The sequence below is a fragment of the Athene cunicularia genome (genome assembly GCF_003259725.1).
Source record: "Athene cunicularia isolate RWA chromosome 9 unlocalized genomic scaffold, athCun1 chr9_part1, whole genome shotgun sequence".
Taxonomy (NCBI): Eukaryota; Metazoa; Chordata; class Aves; order Strigiformes; family Strigidae; genus Athene; species Athene cunicularia.
The window spans coordinates 8404633-8432460 of NW_020799110.1; the positions used below are offsets into that span (position 1 = coordinate 8404633).

General features: G+C 43.2%; 1 protein-coding gene across 4 annotated transcripts in view; it reads left to right on the forward strand.

Annotated features, from left to right (window-relative positions):
• LOC113483594 (calcium-activated potassium channel subunit beta-2) overlaps positions 1-27828 on the forward strand; it is a 155955-nt gene that overhangs the window by 50202 nt on the left and 77925 nt on the right. The window lies entirely within an intron of this gene.

Sequence of the window (27828 nt, forward strand, 5' to 3'; positions counted from 1 at the left end):
CTGGATGCTGAAAGGATCAGGAGAGAGGACTCAGTGGGGAATGAACACTCAGTACTATAACAGGAGAGCTTCCCCTTGAAAAAGCTTGTTTCTTCCCAGCCAGAAGTCCAAGAGGTGATATGCAAAGTTAGAAGCCTCATGTACTTTTTTATGACGCGCCTGTTTAGCATTGCTAGACAAGAAAATGTCTGCACATCAAAGAGTCAGATTTGCAAGGCAAAACAGGGCAGTGAGGTTTGCATGGGGTCCTGGTCAGTGCTGGGCTGCAAGTTTGGATTTTTGTCATTGCATATGACCCTCACCGAGATAAGAAGTGGGAACTTAATGAATGAAAACCTTATGTCCGTGCATATGCAGAGTCCTTATCATTTGGTGTGCTTGATCCGAGTGTGATGTTCCCCGTGTTGATGAATTGTTGTGACTTGTGCATTAAAGTTTCATTTCCAAACAACAGAGAGACTTCAGAGTGAGCGGTATTTAGTAACAATAAAATGTTCTGCTTGCGGAAATGCTTCTCACAGGAGCTATTAAAAATGCACTTAAAGAATCTGAGAGTCATATCTTGCAGTAAGAGGTATGGTATCACTTGCTGCGCTAGATTTTAAAATTAAGGTTATGATGGCATTTTAAATCTAATTTAATATAGGTGTCATTAAGCATACTTTACTGTTGTCAAAAGCTGACAACTTAGAGAATTCTGTTAGACTGATTGTTTTCATTAAATCTTCATTAGAAAAAGAATTCCTATATAATAGGGACTTACGAAGTAAAATGAATTTATTCATCCTAATGAATGTTCCCTTTAAGGAGAACTTAAGTGTATTATACTACATTGTAAATAGGTCAAGATATAATTCATTTAATAACAAAACACTGATGACAATTTAGCAACAAAAGTGCTAAATGCATTTAGTCAAAGTAAACACAGATTGTGCCAAGGAGAAGCAATATTGGATGAGGAATGGTAAGGGTTCCTTTTAAGATATGTAACATAAGTATTCTGCATTTGATCCAAGCAACAACTTTTCAGTCAACTGAATTACTTTGCATTGCAAATTGGGGAAAAAAATAGTTTTGACCTGTGTCACTACTCAGTACATGATAACAGTGAAAACTTTCTTCCTGATCATTTTTTTCTAGTGGTTTGCAGTATGGGATCAAAGAGATATCATGCAGAGAGATTAAATCTGTGTCAGAAATGAGCAATGCATGTGGAAATCAAGGATCTGCTTTTTCTTCTCCATCTCAGTTTTGTCCAGAGGCCTGAAGACTTTTACTTTGTTTTACTTCAGTGCTTGTCTGAGGGAAGGGGCTGAAGGGGTAAACCACAAGGGGGTGGGAGACTGCATCCACCCTGTGCCCAGCCACAGGTTCTCAGGGACTTGGGCAAGTCCCCATCCTCTTTGCAAAATGGGCAGGGCAATAGCCCTGCCTTGCAAATAAGGGTGAGGATAATGTACTAATGATGCAATGGAAACACAGATGGTGGTGCTCAGAGAATGAGGCTGAACGTAGAGCTCCGGATAAGGCAAAATGCAAGGGAAAATTTTGTAGCAGGAGCAGGTTAATATTTCAGGCATTTTCAACAGTAAAATAAGACATATTGTAAATCCCATGATCCAGAACTAAATCTGCTTTCAAAACTATTCCAGACAAATTTGCCACTTACAAAAACTGCCAACAGCAAATATCCGTTCATCTGAGAGCCTGTCAGAAGTGACTCCAAGTCTCTCAGCATTCCCTTTGCTCCGTGACTGTACAGCAAATAATGAAGCAAACTGCATCAGATTGATTCACTGTGCTTCGAAACAATTTCCCTGTTTTCTTCAGAAGCTCAATAAGTACTTTTTGCCATAAATCTCACTTGCCCTTCTGCTTATGCATTGTCTGTGGAGCTCATGAAATTTTCTAACTTATTTATTTGATATTATTTGGGAATTTCTTCAGTGAATAACTCTTGGCTTACAGATCTTTTGGGAATGGCAAATGTTTGCAAATTCATACTGTGTTGCTTAGTTCGGTCATGTGGTGTTCCTTGATTAGATGATTTGTATAGCTAACTCACAGAAAGTGAATTGCAAATTTCACAACCAAGTATACTGTTTCAAATTGGATTTCCATCACTATCTGAGCAGTCAGGTTTAAAATTCATGCCTTGCAAGTAGTCATACGAGCAACACATAAGCACTGAAGTGCTCCCACCAGACAGATGTGAGAGCCGGGTTAAACAGCCTTCAGTTTCATATGAATATTCATTAAAAGTGTTTGAATTCTTGCAGCTCTGTTAAAAATGAATAGTCAGCATCATCCATCGCACACCGCATGGGCCATTCTTTTATGGTGCTTGCCACGTCCCCATATTCTCCCTAACTCTTCCATGTAAGTCCACAATGCCTGTGGAAAATGCGCAGCCAAAATGAAAAGAGTAAACACCATCATGGCAATTTCTAAATTTTCCACATTGTAGCCTCTCCTGCACATTGTATGACATGAAGACAGGCAACAGAGAGGACAGAAAGAGAGCATCAACAGTGATGCAGTGTGTGCAGGAGAGAAAACATTGAAAGAAGGGAAAAAATAAGGGTGACCACTGGCAGAGGGGGGATCATCCACACACAGACTGTACGTAGGAGGTAGGGACTGACACAGCTTGAACACGTAAATACACCAGTACAATTTTTAACAATGAACCTATGAGTTTGGGTCATTATCCTCACGGTTTATGATCTTAACAGACTCAGTCCATGGCAAGCCCTGGAGTTGTCGCTCCCAGTCCTTCCCGTGCAGGTGCTACGTGGGTGCTCACCATGGGTGCAGTCAAGAAGGGAGTGACATGGTTTAGCTTTCATCATGCAGAGGTCTGATGACATGCCATGGAGTTATAGAAGCGTTGTGAAAACAACTGACAAAAAGAAAACAAACTAACTAACATCTGGTGCATGATTTAAAAGCAGTGAAAATCAGTAGGGAGAAGAATATTCTGAGATAAAGTGTTTTATCTCAGAAAGAGAAAAAAAAATCAGTACTCATAACACCAAGCTCTTTTGACTTGAAATGAGGAGGAAAAGGGTTAAAAAGCAGGAATATATTTGCGTTTTGCATTATTTTTGGACTGTACTTATGTGAAATAGGAGGAAACCTCAGGTCTCCCACTGAGTGAGCTGTATTGTCCAACTACTTCTCACTTTATGTAGAATAAGTCAGGTGTGTTCTGAATCAGCAAGGTTGTTGTGACTGCACAGAGCCAGCCAGCAGTGTTACACCTCCATTAGATGGCTTCTTTTACCTTTTCAATTATTTTAAAGTCCAATGATCCTAAATATCTTTCTTTATTCTAAAAGTAGAAACATGCCTAAATTGCACGCAGCAACCACTGTGTGTGAGCCACACAGCAAGAGTCACTATAGGTAATATGTAGGTGTTCGTGTTCTGTCGGGGCACGTGTAATGCCAGATTAATACTGCTTGGGGAGAGTAAGAGAATGAGAAGAATTAGAGGAACTGAAAGCAAAGCAAACACAGAAGAAATTTGCTAGGACAGAAATGGACTCTTATGTAGTCTGGAATGAAATCCCAGCTAGAAACTCCCTCAGGATACCACTAAAACTCCCATTAGGTCGTCAAATACTTCTTTCTTAATATAAAGCTGTCCTATTGCCCATAATTAACTGCCACCTCTGCTTATGCCACGTGGGATAATTTTGTATGGACTGCTTTTAAAGAAGTAGTTAATTTTTAAAGGGAAAACACAGAAAAAGCCAAATCCTATAGCTCTCCTTACCCACATTGCTGGTTGCCCCTCTGTTCCATGTTTTGCTGCCTCTGACACTTGGTTGAGAGAGCAGAGAGCTCCCACTGCTAAGTCCTGCAGGGACACACAGCAACATCTCAGAGCTGTAGCATCTTCATCGGAGATCCTTGAAAGGCTGGAGGCAGCAACACAGTCACAAGTGCACCTGGGCTTACCCACTATTTATCATCTACTTCTGTAACACCACAGGAGGGACCTGGCAGCGCCGATGTCCTCAACAGTCTTTCAAAACTACTCTAGTAAATGCACAAGATCGTTAGGTAACCCTTTGAATCACATAACTGGACAAAACCTCCGCAAAGCCTGCACCAGCCTATCTTGCCTGCTGAACCCTTGGCACTGATCTACACCACAACTCCCCATCACAGGGAACTGGTAAATCCAAAAGCTATGGGGAATGGCCTTCAGAGGAAAGAAGAAAAATGTCAGACCAGCTGTAGATGTTAGGTGTCTCCACAACACTGAAAGGGGTTTATAGCTAGATCCCCAGACTGAGGGTGACGGACAAAAGCAGCCAGGACCTGTACCCCAGCACCCAGAAATTTTGTCCGAATTCAGTGTTCCTCATGCTCAGCGTGCCACTGCATTGTCCTAAATGAACCACTGCCAGAAGGGTTTTGAAGACCAGAGGAGAAAACAGAGCATTTGTTCCATTTCCCCACTTCCCTTTCAGCAGATCAGAGATCAGAGTGGGACTGGTTTCCTCTTAAGCCCAAAGTGGTTCATCTGTCCAAGGTCGCCATCCTGGCAGAGCCCTCTGGACGACACTGTCCTTGCGTGCCTGCTGAGGCGTGGTACCAAAGACGGGACAAGGTAACATTGCCTGCCTTAAAGAATTGTTGCAGAAAACATTCAGTATACTTGGCTGTATTTTACTTGTGGGCAAGCTATTTTCCACCTCAGCAGAGTGGTACTTACTGACAACCATTAGTTATTTGCAAATTTAGAAAGGCCTTATAAACGTCAGGCTGCTGAGTGAATAAATAATGTTTCAGCGCAATAACTTGAAATAAGTCAAACTAGGAATGGTGAGAACACCAGGAGCATGGTCCCTTTGGGACACTCTCCCTACCACTTCTAATTAATATCTGGTACTTAAAGCATCACAACCCATGGTTAAATCAAAGTCAGAGGAAACAAAGGAATATAAAACCCTTCTGGAGACTTGTGTCCCTCTCCATCCACAGGCATAAGTGTGCTCCTCGGTGCTACTGCCAAACAGACTGACTCTCTGACCTCGGTTAGGAGTGTAAATTTTGGGGGGGATGCAGCAGCCAGGCTGCCCCGGCAGCTTGCACCTGCCCCAGGGCTGGCATTGCCCTATCCCGCTGCCTTCCCCTTTCCTGCATCTTCCCAGGCTCGTCTGGCCCTCTGTAGAGTCAGCTGAGCTCACAAAACCCTCCGGAAACTTGTGCTTTGGTTCTGGCTGGCTGAGAAAGCCCAGTTGGGAGCCAGTGAGCACCAGAGCTGGTGAAAGAAAAGCAGGAGAAGAGAATAGCTCAAGGTGAGGTATGGGGAGCAAGAAGCAGTCACGGTCCTGGCACAGCACATTTTCTAGCTAAACAACCCTAAATTCCTCTTTCCTAACAACTCAGTGAGAGTGCTGCAGAAACAGGCTTCAGATAACCACATCGTGACCACAGCAACCATGTTGCAGAGCCAAAGAACTGAAGGGCAAAAAAGGACAACAGCTTGTCTGCCCTCATTGGTCTCTGGTTGTCAGGGCCCACGTAGCTATTGAAGAGCAGTTTTTAAGCTTGTGTGTTGGATTCCAGAGCTGCTGTTGTAGTGATAGGGAAAAAATTGATTCAGCTGTGAAAAATAGTCCTTGCTGAGCAGGTGTAAGACTGTTGCGATCTGGAAAAGTTTACTGATCCAGGAAATAAGAGTTTCAGAGAGAAAGCTTGCATGTAAAACATCAATGCAATTAGGACACCTTTCAATTCCTTCGACAAAGCATATCTACTTCAAGGCATAGGGAGCAATAATCCAAGCAGGGAACAAAGTAAGTTCACTTGTAACCATAGCATTTTGTTAACTGGAGGATCTGCGAATGAAAAGGCCCCGAACTGTTGAAAACCCATGTTAATGGCGCAGCAGGGTACACATAAACTTCTGACATATTCCCCCTTCGTTTGCTTTTGTGTTACATGGTGATCTTGCTGCCAACCCTGCTCTTTGAAAACTCTGCTTCGCTTGTAATCATTAATTGCATGAAACATATTCCTAATTATTAGTTGCATGAAACACACACTCCCCCATGGTGCAAAAAGCATCACAGGACATACTGTCTGGTTGCGAAACATCCCAAGAAGTCCACAGCAAAATCTTTTCTGGTATGTTTAATTAAGATGATACAGTAATTTGTGTGCAGCCGATTTGGAAGGATTTTGTCACAGGTAAACAAGCTTTGAAAAAAATTTGCTTTTATCTCTTCTTGCTTTCTGTTTTAGTCGTATTTCAAGTGGATTAGTGTAATCTTTCCTCGGCCAAACTCCACAGCCAGTCTATTCCATCATTGTTCCAATTTTACAAAAAGAAAATGACTGAAAGTAATTAATTAAAAATCTCTTCAGAGATGCATATGTGGATGCGCTTATTCACTAAGAACTCACAAAATTACTCTGCATTTTATAACAATTTATCTGGTGCATTAAGCATGAACAGGATGTCTTTGTTCGGTGCGCCTGCCTTTAGATGGTTCCCTAGGTGAATATGCTTGTAGTGTAGAGATATCTGCAGTAACTCAGCTGAGTCAGAGAGGATCCCCCCCTTTTAAACTAGGTTTGAGTTTCTAGGAGGGTTTCTTTTTTCCCTGTGTGATGGTTGATTGATTTCAAGTGAGGAGTCTTTCCCTGCTGGGACCTGGACTGTCAAAAGCCATCACAGAACTTGCAAAATTCTGTCATAACACCAGAAGCCCTAACTCTGCTCCCAAATCAGAGTTCAGGGAAAATTCCCAGTAACTGACAACAGAACTTTTCTTAGTAGTGATATTTTGCCAGACTGAGACATTATCTTCTGCACACACAGGCACCCACATGGAGGACAGTACTAACGCAATCAGTAAACCCTATTCATAAGAGTGAATTTATCAGCAGCAAGAAGACAAGAAGACACAAGTGTCCTCACACTTAAACCTTGGACTAGACTATTCATAAACTCTTAAGGTCATTCAAAAAGGCAAATTCCCATTTTGTAAAGTTGTGTTGATTTCTTATGAGCCAAATAAACCTTTGAATTTCCTTGAATTCCAGGTGAGATGGAATCAGGACTCTTGATCTCAAAGCCGTGCCCTTCCTTAATAAAAACTCCAACACATCTGTGCCATGAATGCAAATAAGTGCTGGCATCCAAGCAAGGTGCAGAGGTTCTCCTGGCAGGGCAGGAAGAAGTTTCCTCGGCAGCGTTCCTCTCTGTGGTGGGTGTTCTACAGAGTCAAAGCAGCAGCCTGCTAGCCTGCAAGCACACTTCCCAGCAATTTAAATTATCTAGGGAGGTTCCTAGAAAATTTCACATACTCCACCTCTTCCTTGAGCAGAAAATCTCGGACAAAGGAATTTCTTTGGTAGTTCTTTGTTTCCAAGTTCACCTATACCCTCCCTCTTCATCTCCCATTAAAACATGTTGTCTGTCCACTCTTTCCACTCTTTGTCTAATCTTTCTACTCTCCATTCTCTTGCCGCTATTTAAAGCGTCTCACATATCACAGATTCCTGGTCACTAGCCAGGTATCCAGATGGTACTTATGTACCACACCAATAGGCGCCTTAGAAATAGCAGGGAGAGAAGGAAAAAATATCACTGGAAGACTTCAGATGCTCCTTTTGATAAATGGCAATTGTAGATCTAATTAGCCGGTTCCCTCCTTTGGAGAAGCTGGGGAAGCAACAACAGTTGCAGTCCCACAGAGCAAACACACGAGGACATGTCTCTCACTGCCAGGTTTTAGCTTTCCACTCAGAACAGTGTCAGACAGATAGTCCGTCTATCCATCCCTCTTCTTTGAAAGACACCAAGTTTTCATGTCAGTGCCCATCACTGTACTGCCTCAGCACCACTACGCTGTGTCAACTACTCTTGCACAGACAACTGGTTTCTAGAATAAAGAACAAACACTGCTCACCTTAATTGTGTGAGTATCCCTCCGGCAATAATCAGCCTAATTGCCTTAGTAAGGCCAGCAGGGTTTGGCTCTAAATCAACCACCAAAATGATTTAAACATAAGTGCATGAGTTCCTTTACAACTCCAATGCCTACTCGTTAAACATTATTTACATTTCAGAAATGCTGTTTCTTTTCTATTTGCCAAGGAGAAAAGAAGAAAGGATGAGGTGTTAGGAGCACCTGTATGAGTAGGGGGCTGAGCCCACCCCAAATGCAACGGCAGGGAAGATGGGTCTCCTTGCCCTTTGCTGAAACGCCTCAAGGAGTCTGCCCATGGGAACTCCGGGTTGCATTCTGCCTGGGGATCCCACCGGCCTGCGCCGGCCCTCCCAGGGACAGCACAAAGCTGCAGAGGATCTGCCAAGGAGGGAACCACTGCCCAAACCTGCTGTGGCTGCATGCTTGGTTTATACCTTAAAGCATGAGATAACATATCCTTTAAAATACTTAGCTTGCTCAGGAAAACTGATATATGCTCTCCTACCTACAGAAATTTCTATATTTATTTTTTTTTAAATCCTATTAAGCAATTGGTGTGTATCTTGTGGCAAATATTTTAGCACAACAAGGAAGTCCCAGCAGCTTCATTTGGAGGCAATCAGGAGTTAAAAATCCTCACAGTCAGCCAGTGTGCTGCACTGGACGCTACCCGAACCAAGGTACAGAATCACCTGGGTTGGAAAAGACCTTGAAGATCATCTAGTCCAACCACTGACCTAACACTGACAGTTCCCAACTGTACCTGGACAAGGCACGGTCAGGAAAGGCTTGAAATCCCACCTCCACCGAGGGGTATGTGGCACAGAACCAGCTCTCGAGGTTGAGACCTTCAATTGGTCTTCCAGAGAACCGCATCTTTTTAAATAGTGCTTTGGGCCATTTTGACAGTTTCTGTAACCACAGGTCTTGAGGAGAGCCCCAGGCTGGGCTGCAGTCAGTCATTCCTGTCCCATAAGCAGGGACAAGCTGTTCCTGCTTGCCACATACCTCATAGCTGCAGAGCCTTTCCATGACCCACAGCAGGAGCAACCGCAGGCAAAGATGCACAACCTGAGCCTCTGGAGCCTTGAGTTTAAAACCCAACACAGTGATGGAGTTTAGGGACCCTGAGGGCTAGGGAGGAGGTGAGGTGGTTGAGGGACCACATTTTGCACCTACAACCTGCCTTGGTCCTGCTGAGGTGTTTAAGTTGCTTGTTGGAGCTAAAGCTTTTTTCATAGCGGTCTTCCTTCATTGCCTCCGCTTTTACAAAAGTCTCTACACGTCTCTAATCATTTTCACTGTCAGTTTCTGCACTCTCTTTATATCCATTAAAGACTTTATGAGATAGGATGACCAGAAATGAAAAAAGATTCTGAGGATAGAGCATGGAATTGATTTATGTTAATGGCATTTTAATATTATTTTCAGTGTTTGATTTCTTTTTCATTCTGTACACAGCTAAAATGTTGATTACTTTTCTATTCCCCTCTCATTTATTGAACAGCCACATACACTGGGCTCCACAAATTTATTCTCAGGTCTGTCTCCAAAGCAGTTAAAATATAATTAATTTTAAATCCACCAACACACAAGAAGTTGAGGCGATTCTTTCCAATCAATCTTACTAGAATTCATCAATGAGTTTCACCAGCTGTCATGCTGCTCATACATTTGTCTTCGTAAAGCTCCTCTGATTTCACTAGCTTTGACACATTTAACAACTGTTAATACTAAAAAAAACCCAACCCTGTAATTTCTATTGAACCACACCATAAGCCTTAGAAGCCCCCCAGATGTGCATGAATAAATATCAGTCACCTGTGACAACATCCTTAATGATTTTTGCATTTCTTTACACTGATAACTTTCATCTCTTATGCATGTCAGAGATATAAAAAAGCTCAGGATGCCAAGTTGCATTAGGAGTTTATAAAAGCAATCAGAGAATAAATGCTATTGCTTAATTTTGCCTTCATAATATATTCTGTCTTGAAAACTATATTAGGTGTCAAATTGCCCTACCCTAAAGAGATTAGAATATTAAGTATCCCTCAGTGATGGAGTGAAAAAAAACCCTGACTATTTTTATGATGGAGTTCGATTACCCAACAGAAGGGATTATACAGCACGGTGCCAATAACAGCCAGAGACTGAGTATAAAAACCTTTTCTAATCCTAGTTTGTCAACTAAAGATGAACAAAGTGTTTTGGACAAAAAACAGTTTGATTCTTGTCTCAAAGCTGATACAAAATCAAACAGAAATATTTCATCAGAGGTATGACAAAGCCACTTGCTTTTCTTCTGTTCATTAAGAGGTGGCTGTGCACTGCCTTATTTTGGCTGGTGGGAGACAGAAATACAATATCACAAATTTGGGATCTGCTGAAAGCTGGAAACACCAACAATAACAACACTTTATCTTCAACGAGTTGCCAAAATTAAGGGCTAGATTTTCAAAGCAGCTTGGCAGCAAGAGTGCCTTCAGACTTCCCTGGGAAACAGCGAAGTGAGAACAGGGGCATTGGTCTTTCATTTGCAGGCTGCCCTATAAAACAGCCATCAGTCATCACACCTTTCCTACAGGTTAGGAAACAGGCATGATGCGGGTAAGTGATTTTATGTTAAGGGATTTCAAGGCTGCGAATGGTCACATAAATCTGTTTTGTCTCAGTGTCACCTAATATCAAAAGTCTACACTTTTTTGTGATGAAACACATTGTTAGCTGCTTCGAGCAGAGGCACAGGAGCATGGCCCCGGCTTGAGATCTGAATGCGTGTCTGTGTATTTGGTTTGTGAGACTGTACACTAGCGTACAGCTACATTTGTGTACCTTCATGCATGATACATAACGCAAAGTAGTTACCAGACTAATAAGCATAATTTTATCTAATTGGCATATTTATTATTGATGTGTGTGACGTGGTAGCCAATTAAAGCCTCAGGTTGTGCCAGGTGGAAGATAAACATATAACCATAAAGATCAATTAAAAGCATTTAGACGTAGCACATGAATGCCACACTTCCAAAAGGCGTTGGACAACCCCATGGGGATTGCCTGAGCCGTGGGAGGAGAGACAGAACCCCATTTCTCCCACCTCTGTAAATACACCAGTGGACTTTGGAGCGGTACATCGGAGAGGTACTGAGGCATGTCCTGTATGGAGGGAAACTCGCTGGGAAAATGAGCTTGACGGGGCCGAGCCCATGCGCATCACACCACATGGTGAGCCCCAGTCAGTCCCCAGGCTGGACTTCAGCAGGAGCGAAGCCCCCGCTGCAGCCAGAGTCCTCCCACAGCCTCACCCAGACACTTCTCGCTCTGTTTCTCGCCCCCTGAGCGTGACTGCAAACCAACTCCCATCTGACATGTCTGAGTGTATCTGTCACAGAAAAAATGAAATCCCGAGCATACGCACGTTTGCTGTGTCAGCTTTGCACCTAGATACATGTTTCTGCAGTGTCTCAGAGGGTCAGGGCAGCAATTAGCTGGCCACGTTCGAGATAGCACTGGCATTATCCTGCCGGCCACTCTGAGTTCCTTAAACACAGAGATACCTGCTGTGCCAAACCGGCGATGTGCAGCGAACAAGACCGTGCCAGCTCCAGATGACATACTGTATGCTGTTATGAGAGCAGTAACCTCCAGCCACCTTCGCTCTTGCGGGCTGTTGGCCGTCCTGTGGCCAACTGCGCTGACCCAGTGCCAGGTGTATCCCAAGAGCAACGAGCCGGCGTTGTGCCTCGTACAGAGAAGGTTGCACAGACCCCGGCAACTGAACAGACACACACGCACGTTCTCTCTGGCTGCTTTGCTTTCCTGGAGGGCCTTATTCATATTTCTGAACTGTTTGGTGTGAGCAGCAGAGAGGGATGAAAGATTGGGACAGTAGCAGCTGCAAATGAATTCCTGTATCACAGGTACTGAATGATTATCTTGCAGCTATCTGAGGCTGGCTGGGTGATAACTAATATCCTGGGGTGGAGAGGAGCAGAGCAGGAGTGATCTGGCCAGGGAAGCGAAAGGTGGCGGGGTAATTAGAGACAGTACTATTATTTTCTAGCTCCTCTCTGGCTATTTTTTTTCTGGGTAGGGGGATGTATTTACAGCATCACAGGACCCAGAGCATCAGCTCTTCTTTCAAAGAGCTTGTTGCCTGCCATTAAATTGCACTGTATAATATCATAAATCCTGAAGAACGACATTTTCATTCATGAGGTTTCATAGTAACTACAGAAATAAATCTTCCCTCTCTGAAGCAGTATCTCCTTTTCAGATTCTCAGGCACAAATTTCCCAGGACAGTACTTTTTTCCCCATTCTTTCTTATGTGTTATTTTATATATATTATATTTCTGCCTTTCACATGGACATGACTAGGAAATTTGCTTATCCAAACAGAGTTCATTTTCCTCTCTAACTCATCTTTTTCATCTATAACTTATTTTACTTTCTGAAATGAAAAAAAAGTAACAAATTATATCTAACAGCATCTTTCTGTCTCCTGAGATTTCAGATGTGTCTTGCTCTGTGGTATCTTTTTTGCCAAGTCTATATGAGTAAGACACGTGTGCCTTATTCATAAATTAACCCTGATTTCTTCACATTCGGATTCTAGTGATATTGTAAAATTATTTTACCTTCTGCTAACTCCTGATTGTCCTTACTATCCATCCTCACAATTGAAAAAAAAAAATATCAAACAACAGGCTATTATGTGTGAAAAGTAGTTTTTAACACAAGAAAATGAAACATAAAAACAAATGCTGAAACCAATAAACTTCAGAAAATGCAAAGCTACAGCTGTCATCATTATCATAAAGAGTGACAACAGCATCACAGCTAAAAATTAAAATCCCCAAATTCAATCAATGTTCCATGATTGTACAGTGCCAGGTACTTACTGCACCAGCCCACAGCAAGAACTGATCCCTACTCAGTCAAGGGTTAGTGCTTCACCTGAAAAGGTGTGGGAAGAGGGATGGTATTTTCTTATTTGAAAGCAGATGAGCAAAGGCACAGAAGAATTACCTGTATTGTCCAAAAACACATAGGAAGCCCAAAACAAAGTTAGCAGTCAGTCTGCCAAATCCCAGCCGAGTGACTAAATCCCGGTTAATGTCTTCTACTCCTACATGGAATTGCACCCATTTTTGCCTTATTTCCCCTGGGTCAGTGCACCTGAGAGCAGACACCTCAGTAAGACAAATGCACTGCCTAGACACAATCCTGCCTTCAAGCCCAGCCAGCAACCGTCTTCCAAAGAACATATAAGAAATTCCTTAATTGGTAAATGCAGGATAATCTATGCCAATGAAGGTCTTATCCTGACAGATATTAACTTTAAGCTTTGAAGCATGAATTTTTAAGGCCATTTCAAAATCTAATTTATTAGTGCTAAATATTATTACTCAGAGCATTCACATTACCCACAGAGGTGTCCGCTTCAACTCGGAAATTGTACTCCCACACCGAAACACTTGGTTACCTATTTAATTAGCACAATATTCTGAGACGGACATTGGAGGATAATACGAGACCCACAGACCTGTCAGTTAATGAGTACTACCAAGTTAAGGAGAAGAATGGAGAGGATCTCAGCGTATTTTTGACTAGTCGCTGTATCCACAAGTGAGATTTTAGATCAAGGTAAATAAGGCTGAAGTGCTGCCAGACTAGTTTCTCGGGATTTTTGGTTTCCCCTTCACTGTTGCTATGCCAAGTTTCAAATTTGCTTTGTGCCAAACTTCATACACACAAATTTGCAGAAAATTCATTTCAAAGTCCAACTTACACTAATACAATCAAAATCCAAATGTGAAAGGAGCACATCTGAGCGTTAGGGCTATGGCTGTTCTTTCTGTGATCACTTAAATGAGGAAGAGAAACAATAAAGCCAGATTTACTTTTATCTCATCACAGCTAAGCCCTAGATTTTGCATAAACAGATAGCAAACGCACCTAAAATTAACCAGCTCTTTTTTTTTTTTTTTTCAAGCACACAAAGCAAAGTCTAGCTTTGGGGTAGGAGGGAAGAACAACTTCATTGTGTCTTTATAAGAACAGTTTAAACTCCCTTTTCAAGATTCTTGTTCATTACAGCTCCCAGAAACTCATATAATGCTCCAGTTGAGATCAGCAGAATCAGGTAACTGAAGGAAATCTGTGACAAGAAACCTATGTGAAAAAACATTATTTTTATATGCATATTTCTAAAGTTATTATCAAATTAATGGGGGCTAAAAGGTTTCTTTTCCCTTGAGTACCTAAAGATAAAATAACGCCCAAAGCGCTTCATTGCTGAGCGCTGGGGGAAACATGTGCAAGGGGTCTTTGGCCACAAGCAGCAGGAGCAGCTCCTCAGCCTTGACTCAGGTCACCCCTGTTCCCACCAGGACCATCACCTCCTGAGGGGAGGTGAGGCTGGCCAGAAAGCTGCAGCCAATTAAAGGTAATTAACTCAGCTGGAAATCCATCCAGGCAGCTATTAGTGAGACACTCAGAGGAAGGGAGGGGAAGATGAGTCCAGACTCTCAGTTTTTCACTTTCTTGAGCTACTCAGCAGAGAAATGTCAGTGGGAGACTCACCTCCCTTTTCTCTCCATGTGCTAAAGAAAAATATCCAGGGGGCAAGTCATCCACCCCATCTGCACTCATGCCTTACCTGTTTCTACCACTCCCTCTTCAGCTACCTCCAAATATCCCTCATCATCCTTTGCCCTCTCTGCTGCCTCCCATGGTCTCACTAGAAGGCTTCCTCCAGCCCAAGCCCAGGCTGCCAAGGTGCTCACCCGACAGGACAGGAGGATATAGCCAAGGTGATGAACATGCTTTCTCTTAGGTACCTCATTAGAGACATACCTTGAAGGGAGCAGATCTAAATTAAAGGTGGTTTTTGACCCTGTCTGCTATTGATGAACTAACGCAAAGGGCTATAAGGCAAGGACCAAAGTGAGACTGGGGGGTTTCAGGGCCACCCTGTCCAAGGGAAGGCTCCCGGCGAGATTGCACAGGCTTCAGGGAGTGCTGCACCTCCCAAACCTCCTCTTTTCCACTCCCCAGCACGAAACAAAGCTGTGTGTCAGTTACTCAAACAGCAGCTGCAGCTCATTTGGAGGCAGCCCAGTTTGTCAGATTTGTACTTGCATTCATGGACATTTAGCCTTTTTGTAAACAGGTAACAAGTCTGGGTCAGCTGAGGATAAGCCAGGGCCGCTGCTTTCCCTACAACAAATCTCCCGTTGCAACAAACTCATGTTTGACCTGAAAGCAGCCTGGGCAGTGGGGCTCCAAAGGCAGTAACTCAGTTATCACTGCCCTACAAGATACACACAACTCCCCCAGAATTGTTTTTTTGTTGTTTGAAAGAACAAAGATGGCACAAATCCCTTCCTCGCAGGCAGCAACCTGACACTGCTCCTCCAGCCCCTACTATGCAGCCCTTTAAAACAACATCATACAATCAAATCCCCAGAAAAGCTGCAGGGAGCCTTTTCCAGCTTCTCCTTCACTGTTGGGCATCCAGGCAGGACGCTCCTGCTGCCAGTGACGGCTGGCTGAGCCTTCCCCTCCACAGAGCCAGTGCCCACAGTGCTGGTCTGGCCACCACAGCTCATGCTCTGGCTGGCCCATCTGTGACTGAGCCCAGGTGAGGAGCAATCAGTGCACTGCAATAATCACTTCTGCACTAACCAGCTCTATGTAATTTAGCCATAGTAATTGCTCTGCAGTCCAGCAGATAATGACTTTTGGGTCATTCCAGCCATACACTTACTGCTGGGCACTCACTGGTCATCATTGTGATGCAGCCAGCCCAGTCTTCTGCCAGCTTCTGCTTTGCCCCGCTCAACTATAATTCACCTTTGCATGCACTTTTCTGCACTGTCCTGTCATGCAGAGACAAGGGTAAAGAACAAATCGCTTTGGTAAAATTATCCTCCCCTCTTGGATCCCATTTTCCCTCATTACATCCTTCCCCTGACCACAGTGAGCAGCTGATCTCTTGCAGCACATGCCCCACAAAAGGTGGGTAGACATTTATAGTGCCACTCAAGGTAAGTTGAGGCTTCTAATCTTTCAGAACAATTTGCCTCACCAGCTGTTAGCTGTCCACGACTCTCCAGCTAAGACCCTCTGGTATCAAAGCATCTAAAAAGTATAGCGCTCTTAAAACCTTGTTCTTCTGTGCTCTTTAATTCTCTCTAGGTAGCATTGGAATATGCAAATATTTGCAGCCCCCCAAACCCATGCTCCAGAGAGCTTTCCTCCAAAGTTACAGAGATGGTGTAAAAACCACAGAGCACAACAAGCCCACAGGGAAAACAAGTCTAAGGGCTGGGGAAAAAAATAAAAAAAATCTTCTAGGCAGTGCTGTGGCAGCACACTGGCTGCATGCTGATGCAGACCATGGATCTGGGCTGTTAAATCTTTCATCCCTTTTTTGGGCAGGCAACCTTTCATATCCAGACAGCACCATAAGGCTGACCAGCTAGCAGCACCAGCCACAGCACAAAGCAAGTCCCTGGTGCTGAGGCTGTCCACACAAGAATAATTGCAAATACAGAATAGCCTGAGAACGAAGAGTTGACAGCATGAAAATGTCAGTTCAGAATTCAGTGGGAAAAAAGTGTAGATCACTCATTTTTAAGGACATGACTAGTCTCACTAAGAAGTGCATTTAAAGTAAAAGCATCTGGACTAGGGAAGAGAAAGGTCAGTTAATCCTTTTACTTGGAGCACATAGTTATTCCCTAGGATGTGTCGTCTCCTGTTCCATGTGAGTCTTTGTACCATGGGGGTCTTAATCTTCAGTACAATTAAACATTCTTGAATTTTCATTTTCACAGTTGCTTTGATCTCATCTTGCTAGGGAAATGCAGTTTCTAGCCCCACTTCTTCATGGTATTAATTTTTCCTTTGGCTTCATGGAAGCTATCAGTTTATTGGCTGGTTTTTGTCACAATTTAAAAACATAATCTCAGTAACGTTGTTATCTTCCAGACACATTTCACAGATAGTGTGAAACCGGTTTATACTGATATCTTACTTAACATCTGGCTGACAGGACAATCGCAGGGAAATATTGCCAGAGATATAAGGGCATTATGAGATAAATAATGAGTTTTAAAGCTTAACGGGTTGTTTTCTTTAGAAGAGATCATAGTGATGTACCTACGCACAAAATAGCCACTCGCCATACAAAGGCTGAGGTGGGAAGTGCCCTTTAATGCATGAAATAAATCCTAGAGAGTGGCTGAACAACAGCTGAAGTTTTTCATGGCTTCTTGAATTATCTAATTTGCCAGAAGTGAGTGACTGCTTCTGGGAGGGTACTATAGCTAATAACACATTCCAGAGTCGTTAAGGTTTATCATGTAAGTCTCTATTTGAGTGCTCTTAAAATGCATATTACTTTCTTGATAAACTATGATGGCTCCTTAGGAGCCGTTAATACGAATTAGGGTGCATACCATACATAGTAGAAAGCCTTATGAGAAGTTGCTTATTCCTCATGCAGGGTAATCAGCTTTTAAATTATATTAAATACTGCAGCTGTAATGTTTACCCCTCAGTCTCAGGAATCAGATTGCTTTTATAAAAATATTTTTTCTAAATTTTGTTTCCTTCGATAAAACTCCAGTTTTGAGTTGTGCAACCAAGAGGTGAGAAGTCGGAGGCTGACAAATTGCAGGGAGGGGAGGACAAGCTCCTTTCATTTGTACCAGTTAAAAGTCCCTAGATACTGTTTTAATAAACAGCTTCCATAATCTAAGAAGTGTGTTGCTTTTGATCAGAAACATCCTATGTACATGTGGAGCAGAGTTTCTTGCTTTATTATTCTTACCTCTGGGTCCTTACATTTGGCGTCTTTTTTTGCAACATACTGCAGCTGCCTTTGCCCTGCCCAGTGAGCTCACTGGGGCAAATTTATTTTCTATAGGCACAATGGGATTTGATGTTTATTTACCATGCCATAGCACTACTGCAAACATCATCCCCAGCTGAAAACCATCCCCTGAAGAATTTTAAATGAAAAGGATAAGAGGGAAAAGTTGTGTTGACTTCAGCTAGAGGCAGGTCAGATCACAGCATCTCACCTTGGCCTCATCTGAGCTTGTCCGAGGCAAAATGAGGTCTCGAACCAAGCACACTCTGCAAGGCAAAAGCAAAGGACCTGGAAATGAAATGGCTGCTGGGGGACTGGTGTAAACATTAGCTCAGCTATAATTACAGATAGTTTGCCTTGAAATAACGACTGAGAAAAATTCAAGTAAAAGCCCCAGGATCTGTCCCATGCCCAATAAAGTGCCCTTGTAATCATGATTGACACATGGTCTTCACAGACTGGTTATCACAGATCAAGGGACAATAGCTTCATATGCATATTGTGACAAATAGAAAGATTGAATAAAAACTGCCTTCATGCAGGGAAAAGACCGGGGTTGGGTCCTGTTTTGTTTTTCTGATGGAAGGAACCCCCAGCTCTCACTTCCCGCACCTCAGGGCTCCCATATCAAGCAGAGAAGACAAACAGCCCTCCTGGTGGGAGATGGGGTGATGCCACTTTGCAAATTGCAAAATATGCCTGGGACCAAAATAGCCCTGAGGAGTGGACAGGGGGGGAACGTGGAGAGCAGCCGTATGCACTTAGAGAGTAGGACAGCTGTGAGCTGCTGCAGCACTTGTCTACCCTACACAGTCAGCTAAATTAACAGGATCTATAAAACCAGGGAGAAAATTCTTTCTCTCTGGCAAATGCTACTTTCTGATCATCAGTTACAATTTTTGCTAGCTTTCGTAGTGTCACAACTTTGTACCAATTATGCATTTGTCGACAACCTGCTGGCAAAAAGCTGTTAGCTCTCTGTACTGTATTTTTACTCACTAGAAGATTGCAACAGGCAACGCACCACGGCAGAGAGGGTTTGTTTATGCGTTAAACCTGCAGGTATCCATCTACAAAGTTCTTTATTCATCAGTGATATATCTTTCTGCTGCTACTTCTGGTGTTGAGCACATCCTATATACATGTATTTATCTCCTTGACAGAGTAAGACAGGTAGGATTTGGAGAGAAATGCTGTTTTTCAAAACAACCTCAAGCAAAACCTCAAGCAAATTCCCCACATCAGATCCAGTTTCTGTCACTTGTATTTCCGAGCCCCATCTCCGTCATTATCACATTCTGCCTGAAAGCTTGTGGTTTTAGACTTTGGCAGGACCTGTTGAAAGCAACATAATTGAAATGAGTTAAAGCGGTTTTCAATGGCTGCTTTGTCTCACATGATCCATGATGAAATTTCTGAAGGAGTATTTTCCTTCCCTGTAGCTCTTCCCTCTATTATTTTTTTTTCCCTATAATGAACCTACTTGCTTCAAGAGCAAACTTTTACCTTTTCACACCCTTTGTATGGAAGAAGTTTGGTTTTACTATGGCAACCACGGATCAAAGGTAGGATCCTTTCAGACTTCTGTTCCTCTCTATCTCTCCTTTGAGCAAAGATTGAAATATATGTGGCAGCAAGGCTTGTAAAATCCACTTTCTACAGATGTCGTTCTGAACCATTTCTTTATTTATGAGGAGCATTGGACAGAGTAGGCAGATGCAGTGTCAGATTAGCTCTGCTTGTCTCGCAGGTGCAGGGGAGACAGCTTTGGATGTACTCCAGGCACCCGGGCACCAAACACAACTGCTGTCAGAATAATGTTGCACTTTTATTGTGTGAAAAGCAGTGTGAAGCACCAGGTTCCTCATTGCTTCTTGCACAGTGAGGAGCAGCACTATGGAAGATTATAGTACAATTGGGAAGTATAGAGAAGGTGATAATTTCTATGATAATGTCTGATGATAATGTATGGTGTATTCGTGCCCATAAATGCTGAAACACTCTCAGAATTTTATCACTTTCTGCACAGTTTTAGTCTCTACACAATTACACACTGAGGCCTTCAGTTGCCAGGATATGTTGACTATATTTTTTTGTTGTTAAACTGAGCAAGCATTTGAGCGGGATTCCATTAACCCAGGCCTAGGAGGTGGTTTTGGCATAGGATGCTCCTGTTGCTGCCATCTCCAATACCTCCAGTCACTGGCTTCGTGCCTGGGTTTGACGCGAAGCGGACAGCAGGGCTGTGCGAGACAGACAGTTGTAGGCAAACAGATCGGGGTGCTATAAAATTAACACCTCAGTGTCAGGGAGAGCGTGAAAGCTAAAAATACTCTCTGTGCGCCTACAGCCAAATTTGGAGCTTGCATTAGACAGGTTTTTTTGTCATTCCTCACCCCAGCTCCAGGCCACCTCCTTCCAGCTGAGCCTGAAGCATCAGCGACTGCCCTGATGGCTTTGGGGTGGTCACTGATGCCCCTTTTCATGGGCCTCTCAAATGGAGGTGGCAGCCAAGCAGCACGGCTCCAAAACTATTGGCAAGTGCAAGCAAGAGTGCTGATATTCACTTCTCCAGCACTTTCCCACCTTGCTCTGTAGACCTCCCCAGTAGATCAGCAAGAGACTGAAAACACTCGAGTCCTACTTTCACACAACTCTAAGAGGGTAGGAGCACTGGGAGTACTAGAGAGCGCAACAGAGGGAGAATTACCCTGCAAAACATCTGACATGCTAAGCATTTAATATATGCAATTCTGCTAGAGAGACTCACAGCCGTGTGTAATGGGCTATGCTCTCCCAAGAACATTTTCCTTGAAGTGTTTACAAAGTGGATTTTGTAACTGTGGAGGGGCAAAGACAGGTACATCCCAGGTTTATCACACTGTGACTGTGCTCAACCACGGCAGCAAGTAAAGATACAAATTAGAGCTACAAAACTGCATAGAAAACACGCGGAAGCCAAATTTCATAGAGGTGTACTCAAGCAACCTAACAGGGAAGCATTTTGTTTCCTTTCTCTGCAGCACTGCCGTGCCTTTCATTTAAAGTTACGGAGAAGGGGAGTTAAATTTACAAGTATCAAGGACATAGGAAAAGTTGATAATAGCCATAGGCTCAATCTATAGGGATTGATCCTGCCAGTAATTGAGCTGTCTTCCATTAAACAGCTGACAGCAATGCTGGGTGCTCCATTTACCCTTCCAGTGCCAGGATTTTTTACCCAAATGTACTGTCTTCTCCAGGACTGTCGGAAAATCTGTCCATATCGCTAAAGACTTAATTGCCTCGACTACTGGAGCAGCTCAACACACTAATCAAGCAGATGCAGACATTTCTTGAGCTGACAGTCATGGTGACCACAATGTCCCAGGGGGATTTTTGATGATACTATGAAGCCTCTCAGTTTCAGAGATCCCAGAAATGATCTCAAGACACTAAAAAATTCTCCCAGCAGTCTCACTGGACCTGCTGGTCACAACAGTGCCCAGAAGCCTGCATTGATTTTCCTGCATGGGAGAGCTGTATTTCCAGAAGTGCACGCACAAATTCAGGTTGCTGCAATAGTCCCTGAAGAGACGCTCTTTTGGAAGGACAAAATGTTGTCACTAGATATTACACACAGCTCCCCCTCCACCTCTGACCCTTCCAGTCTGTCTTCCCATCCCCAGAATGTCTGATCTCATCAATCCACCGGAGGTATTTCAACCTCTCTGACCCATTACCAATCAATGAATTAAGATGTTTCCCCTCAAGCTAAAAATCCAAAGTTCAGCAATTATTAGTTATTTTAAGCAAAACACCAAAACAGATCTTCTATAGCCTGCTAAAACTTCCCTGAGGTTTTAAAGCTGTCATTCATTGGAGTTATATTTAACCAGCTCCAAAGCAGTGTGTCCTCCAGCAGCAGCTACATCGGGCATCAGCCCACTCGACCCACAGCCACACATGCAGCAGTGGGGCCGGCACAGGATCACAGCCCCCACCAGGACCAGGCATCAGACCTCTACCTCGGTTTTAAGCCACAGAATTACTCCCTGGTACCAAGGGTGCGATGAACCGCAGCGTTAGGGAGGAAGACAGGCTGAAGTCACTGCGTTTCGGCCAAGAACGCACATCTCCTGCTATGGAAATCAGGTAGGGTGGCACCTGGAGGTTTGCTGCGGGCCCCTCTTTTGTAGCAGTCAGTGCAGGGAAATCACAGAAATCGGATCACAGAGGGACAAGAAATGAGTAAAAGCCCATGAAGAACTAGGACCAAGTATCTGTCTGAGAAAACCATCACTGAGATTAGCACTGGGTAGCTCCAGCTTTAACAGTCTCAGCTGAAATATGACTGAAGGCTGGTGCATGAGACAGCCAGGAAAGGGAAATTATTTCAGCTCAGGGTCATTTCTATTTTTAACATTTCTGTGTTTATTTCTGCATTTCAAACAAAATGCAGGGAAAATGACTACCTGTGCACTGAACTGCAAAAGTAACAGGAGTAGTTTCAGACCTAGGTGAAGCTGCAGAGGAAGGAGGAGACATTTAAGTGGGAGAAGTCAGTGATAACCAGGGTAATTAAAGCCATTTTACCCACCTGGTAAAACCCTCTCCTGGCAATCCTGGGACAAATCAGCAATAGGTTATAACCACCAGATGTTATTAGGGAGCCTATATTCCAACTGATGATTTTTAGGTCCACCCTTTGAGATTCACATCAGAAAAAGAATTACTGGCCAAACACAGCTATTTTTCCCCCCACCCAATTCTTTCAACAATCTTAATTCTTAACAAGGAATAGTTGGCAAATAAAGCAGCTACCCTTTTATCCATGGGTGAGGGTTCATCCAGACATGTTACTGCAGACAACTACATCATAGCAAGTAGTTAGCACTATTGAATAATTAATGAATAAATAATGCATTTGTGTCTCAGTACCCCAAGGTCTTTGGGCACCTTCACAGAAAATAATTAAAACAATAGATTACAAATAAGATGACAAGTCCCCAGGCAAGGGGATGTACATAAAACCACAATAATGCAAAAACAAAGAGGATGTGAATGAGATGCAGAGGCTAAAAGGTTCTTGTGCTTTGCTCTACAGACTGAACAGCTTCTGATGGCGCATCATGCCCCAACCCTGGCATGTGAAGAAGCCAAAATCAAAGGCAAATATCAGACCTAGCAAGCAATATTCACAAGCCTTACTGTCATGAAAACATCTTAATACTAAAGAATGATAGCTAGGGTGGGAAAACAGGTTTGCAGGCTGTAGAGATGCCCAAATCCATGAGTGCAACCAGCATGAGCTGCAGGTAGCTCCTGGCCGTGTCTCCTGTGAGGGCCTTTTCCTGTCAATCCTGGAGTGATTCAAATGGTTTGGGAGACAAAGAACAATTCCCGAGTATTTCCAGCTTTGTGCCTCTTACATAAACCTGTTCATGTATTACAACTGCTAATAGCTGGGCCAGACACCAGCATTAGCAGAAAGCAGCAGAAGCAGGCTATATATACAGACACCTTTGATCTTTGGGATAGGCAGAGCCTTCCCCAAGCGCAGCCTTAACAGGGAATTAAAATAAGCAGCCTCTTCTCCCTGCTGTATACAAGCACACAAACTGTTTTCAAACCCCTTTCATACCTACTTGAATAACATGATCTCCTCAGCAAAACACAATAGGCTAAAAGCGCTTTTATCTAAGCGACTTGGTGGAGTCACAAGGAAAGGTTTCCAGCTATCATTTGAGAAGCCACAGGAATTACATTTAAATAAAAGAATTCAGCAGACTAAACCATTACGAGCAAAATGCAGAATGACTCTGAGGTTGTTAAGTCTCGGGGAGCAGAAGGGGAAAGTGGCTGTTTGCAATCTGGAACACCTCTGTCCTTTCCATGCAGATGCTCAAAGAAACCTCTCCCCAGATCTAAATTTCTCTCTCGATGGTGCAGTATAAAGGTCCCTTGAGGCTAAAACCCAGTATTAACTACTTCCAGTTACTTATGAGCACTGCAAAGCCAGCATTTCCCCACCACAAAGAACATCGTTGTCATGTATGCCCATATATCCAACCTGCAGCATTACCAGTTTCCACATTATACTTTCAACTGTACATCACAGTCTGGCAATGCTGCAACTTTACTCCATCTTAAGGAAGAGCAGAAATCTCCTGCTGGCTTAAGCTCAGTGATCCACCTGACAACTAAACCCATAGCTCTAAAGACAACAGCTTGCCACCCACGTGATAGTACTGGATGAAGAAAGTGGAAACACCGTCACACCTAGGAGTAGAGGATGGGACAGCTCTCTTCAGCAGTGCCCACGGTTAGTTCAGCTTCAGTCAGACTGAAAATTTCACCTTGAATTTCATTGCTTACTTCATTCCGTTCCCTATTACATTTGTAATTGTCTGAGAGAAGCTCATCATTAGGTTTATCCATTGTTTCTGAACTCATCCTCAGGGCTCAATGCAGCAATAAGGAAATCATGAACATCCTCACGCATTAATGTAACAGTCAGCATCAACACTGCCCCACCTCCTAAGCAATGACACTTTTATAAAGGGGAAAAAGCTGTAAGCCTCGCATGAACACCTTAAAACCTTTGCAGATGTATCAGGACCCAGTTTCACATAGTCCCAACAAAAGCAGCAAATCCCTTTTAGAGACCCTATAGAGTTGGTGGGAAGTGTATGTCATGGCATCCCATGGGCCTGTTCCTGGACTTGGGGTTAGGCCTCCCCTGTCCCTCAGCTAAGGACACCCCAGCATGCATGTGCCAGTCCTTCCTCTCGGTGACACTAAGCATAACAGGTGGTGCAAGCGACAGAGCCAGCCTTTAGCAAAGACCAGTAACTTCTGGAGATCAGACTGCCTTCCCTTCTTCCACTAACATTTACAAATGACCTGTGAAACCAACTCCAGCACCAGTAGACATCATGACATTGTGGGAAACTGTCTCCCATGCTTTTATTCCATCTCTCCAACTATTCAGGACCACTTATGAGCACCCTAGTCACCTGGGACCTCATCCAAAATACATAGAAGTCAATAGAAATTCTCCTCCTTAAGTGAATGCAAACTCAGGTTTGTATTAGACTATCATTATCTCTGTTCCTTAGAGTTTTGTACTCTAAAATGTCCCATTCAATTGTTTTGTAGAGTTTTCTTCTTAGTTCAGCTTTGAGGTATCCAGACCATCTTTATTTTGCTCTGCTTTGTCAGACACCTGCTCTGGCAGCAGGCACAGCAGTGATGCACTCGCTGGGGTGCTCTATAGACTCACCTGGCCTAACAGCTTATAATTACACCATTGTGCAAGAGAGGTGGTGACCCAACAGCTGAGGCACGGTTGCCCCTTTTCCATGCTTTTGGCGGCGGGTCAGGGTCAGCCAAGGCTAACCCCCAGGCACTGGTGCTAGTGGAAACCTTGGCAGAGGGAGAGGCTCAGCAGGGACAGGGACCATCCCTGACCCCCGAGGCCACCAGCTGCCTGAACAGTACCAGGCCATCCACATCAAGCAGACACCACCAGCATCACCTTGTCATAAGGTCAAGTTTGTGGCCAGCCTCAGCTCACACCCGGCTGGGTGGAGGATGCTGAGTCTTGGCCACAGCTCACTACCAGCGAGGTGAGGATTTAGGTACAAAGCGTAGTTCCAGGAAGGTTGCCACGTCCTTACACTTGCCAGAATGTCAGCTTGGGGTGCAATAAAGCACATGCTGTTGAGTTTAGAGGTTCTCCTTCTTCATACTTGAATGTTGTAACTTTTTTAATTAATGCTTTTTGACCATTTGCCTGGAGAACTGTGATCAGTACGTGCTATAGCTCTGAAACTGTGTAAATAGTTACTTCTTCAGAGCTGTTCAACCAAGCTGCCTCCAGTGAGTTTTTTGGTGAGTTTTTTGATGTTTGTTTTTGTGTTGTTGTGTTATGTTTTGTTTTTTTAAACGGTAGATTAAAGGGTTATTTCTGTAGGAAAGAGACATCTTAGTAATACTGAAAATGAAATGTCCTAAATCAGAGCCTAGGAATGTATTATTTCACGCACTAGCTACTGAATGATGAATTAATAACAGTATCTCAAATACATCTTCCATCAATATGCTTATTCAGATTCCATCAGCATTTAATTAACATAAATTATATGACATGAGGAGGATTCAGGCAGTCATCAAAAAGAACATTTCTCTTGTAAGCTACTGAAATTCTTACAGTTTCTGCAAGGCAGCAATTTTTATTCCCCCCCCCTAGAAATTCATCACAAGTCAAATATTTTCACAGCAAATTTAGAGCTGAGTTTTTCCTGGTTTTCTGCAGGGAAGACATTGGATCCTTGTCTTTAGTTCACATAATCTTTTAAGTTTTGTGCCAAACAATATCAGTTATAAAAAGGAAATAATGGCACTATCTAGCTACAGAGGGACCTTCAGCAATCCCTGTAGTGAGGTGGAGCATCAGAAGCCATTTCTCATTTAAGTGTCTTAAGTAAAGAAAAAATAGTTATGACTGTCCTAAAAAGCCTGGGTTTTGGTGTGGTTTTTTTTTTTTTTTTTAAAAATCTCATAACAATACAAAAGGTCTTACTGTTCTGCCTTCAAAAGGGTGCAAAGAAAAGCAGATTGAATCCAGGAATGGGAAAGTTTAGGTACACAGTAGAAATGTCAGCCAAATGACCAGAATGATGAGGAGGGAAAGAACAGCTGTAGTCCCCCATCGGGCTGAATGGCATCCAAATGCTCATTTGCAAAAAGAAGGGAACCAAGTGCAAAAGGCAAGAGGGAGAGACAAGGACACGCAGGCTCCTAACAGCAGACACGGGGATATCACTTTTTTTGTGTGCCTTTCTGAAGCTAAGAGGGAGATACGCCTGCTTTAACCTACAACAAAGAAATAAAAGCTGGCTGAGTTAAGCAAAAAAAAAAATAGTTATTTATATTAAGTATCACATTAAAAACATATTTTGCTATTGGTTTTGTGGCTCATGCTTTCATTTAAATGCATTCCTTTGTTCTTAAACTTTGTCCAGTGAAAAAGTTGTTTCTAAAGTGACCTGACAGACCAAAATATTTTATCCCTATAGATGTGGTTATTCTTTAAACTAGGACAGGGGATTTGCTAAGAAGTGTCCAGCGCCCCAGCCTATTACTCCAGGGAGGGCAGGTAGCACAGAGCATCAGCACAGATGCTGCTGTGTGGGCTAGGATGGCAATGCTGCATGTGCGCCTGGAAGTAGCTTCTTCCAGAGGCTAACACAACTAATAAAGCTTTCTGATATGTAGTAAAGAGCAGATCCTAGCCCCCAAAGTCTTTTGGAAGTTTGTAACAGGAGGCTGACTGTCCTTTGCATCACACGAAGGAGAAAGCACGGCAGTATAAATAAATGGAGTTAATGTATACTGCAAGTGGTGGGGAAAAGATGAGCTCTGCATTCAATTACACTGTTCTAGTCCATATAATCTGCTCCAAATTAGTTAATATAAAGCTCGCTATCCAATAGCCCTCCCTGCTATTGTTACGAGTTGCCATATAGTAACAGCTCTAAGCATCACACAATTCCTCAGCAAGCAGCTGTTCATTCTCCAAAGAGTTCACAAGAGAACAAATAAGCAAAGGAAAAATAATAATAGCACAAAGCGTCCAAGGTTAGGGAGCAAGTCCGTAACTGAGGCAGGAATTAGAGTGCATGTCCTTCTTGTCCTTGCAGCATGCAGTGGGCTCCACAACATGACTTTTGGTCACTTCGCTTCTTTTGATGTTAGGTGCTGTGTTAAGAATCCAGTATTAGTAACCATAGTTTCCATAGGTATCATACAGGTCTATAAAGGCTGACAAATAAACCAGCAAGCAAGGAATACTGCCTAAAACAGGGCAGTTCTTTCCTAAAATGGCAGATAATAGGCGTCACCGTAAAAAGATCAAAGATGCACTCACTAAAAGCACTATTGTGGGAACCTGTTCTCAAAGTGTGCCACATCCATGCCTGAGGTCAAAGGAGCTGTGA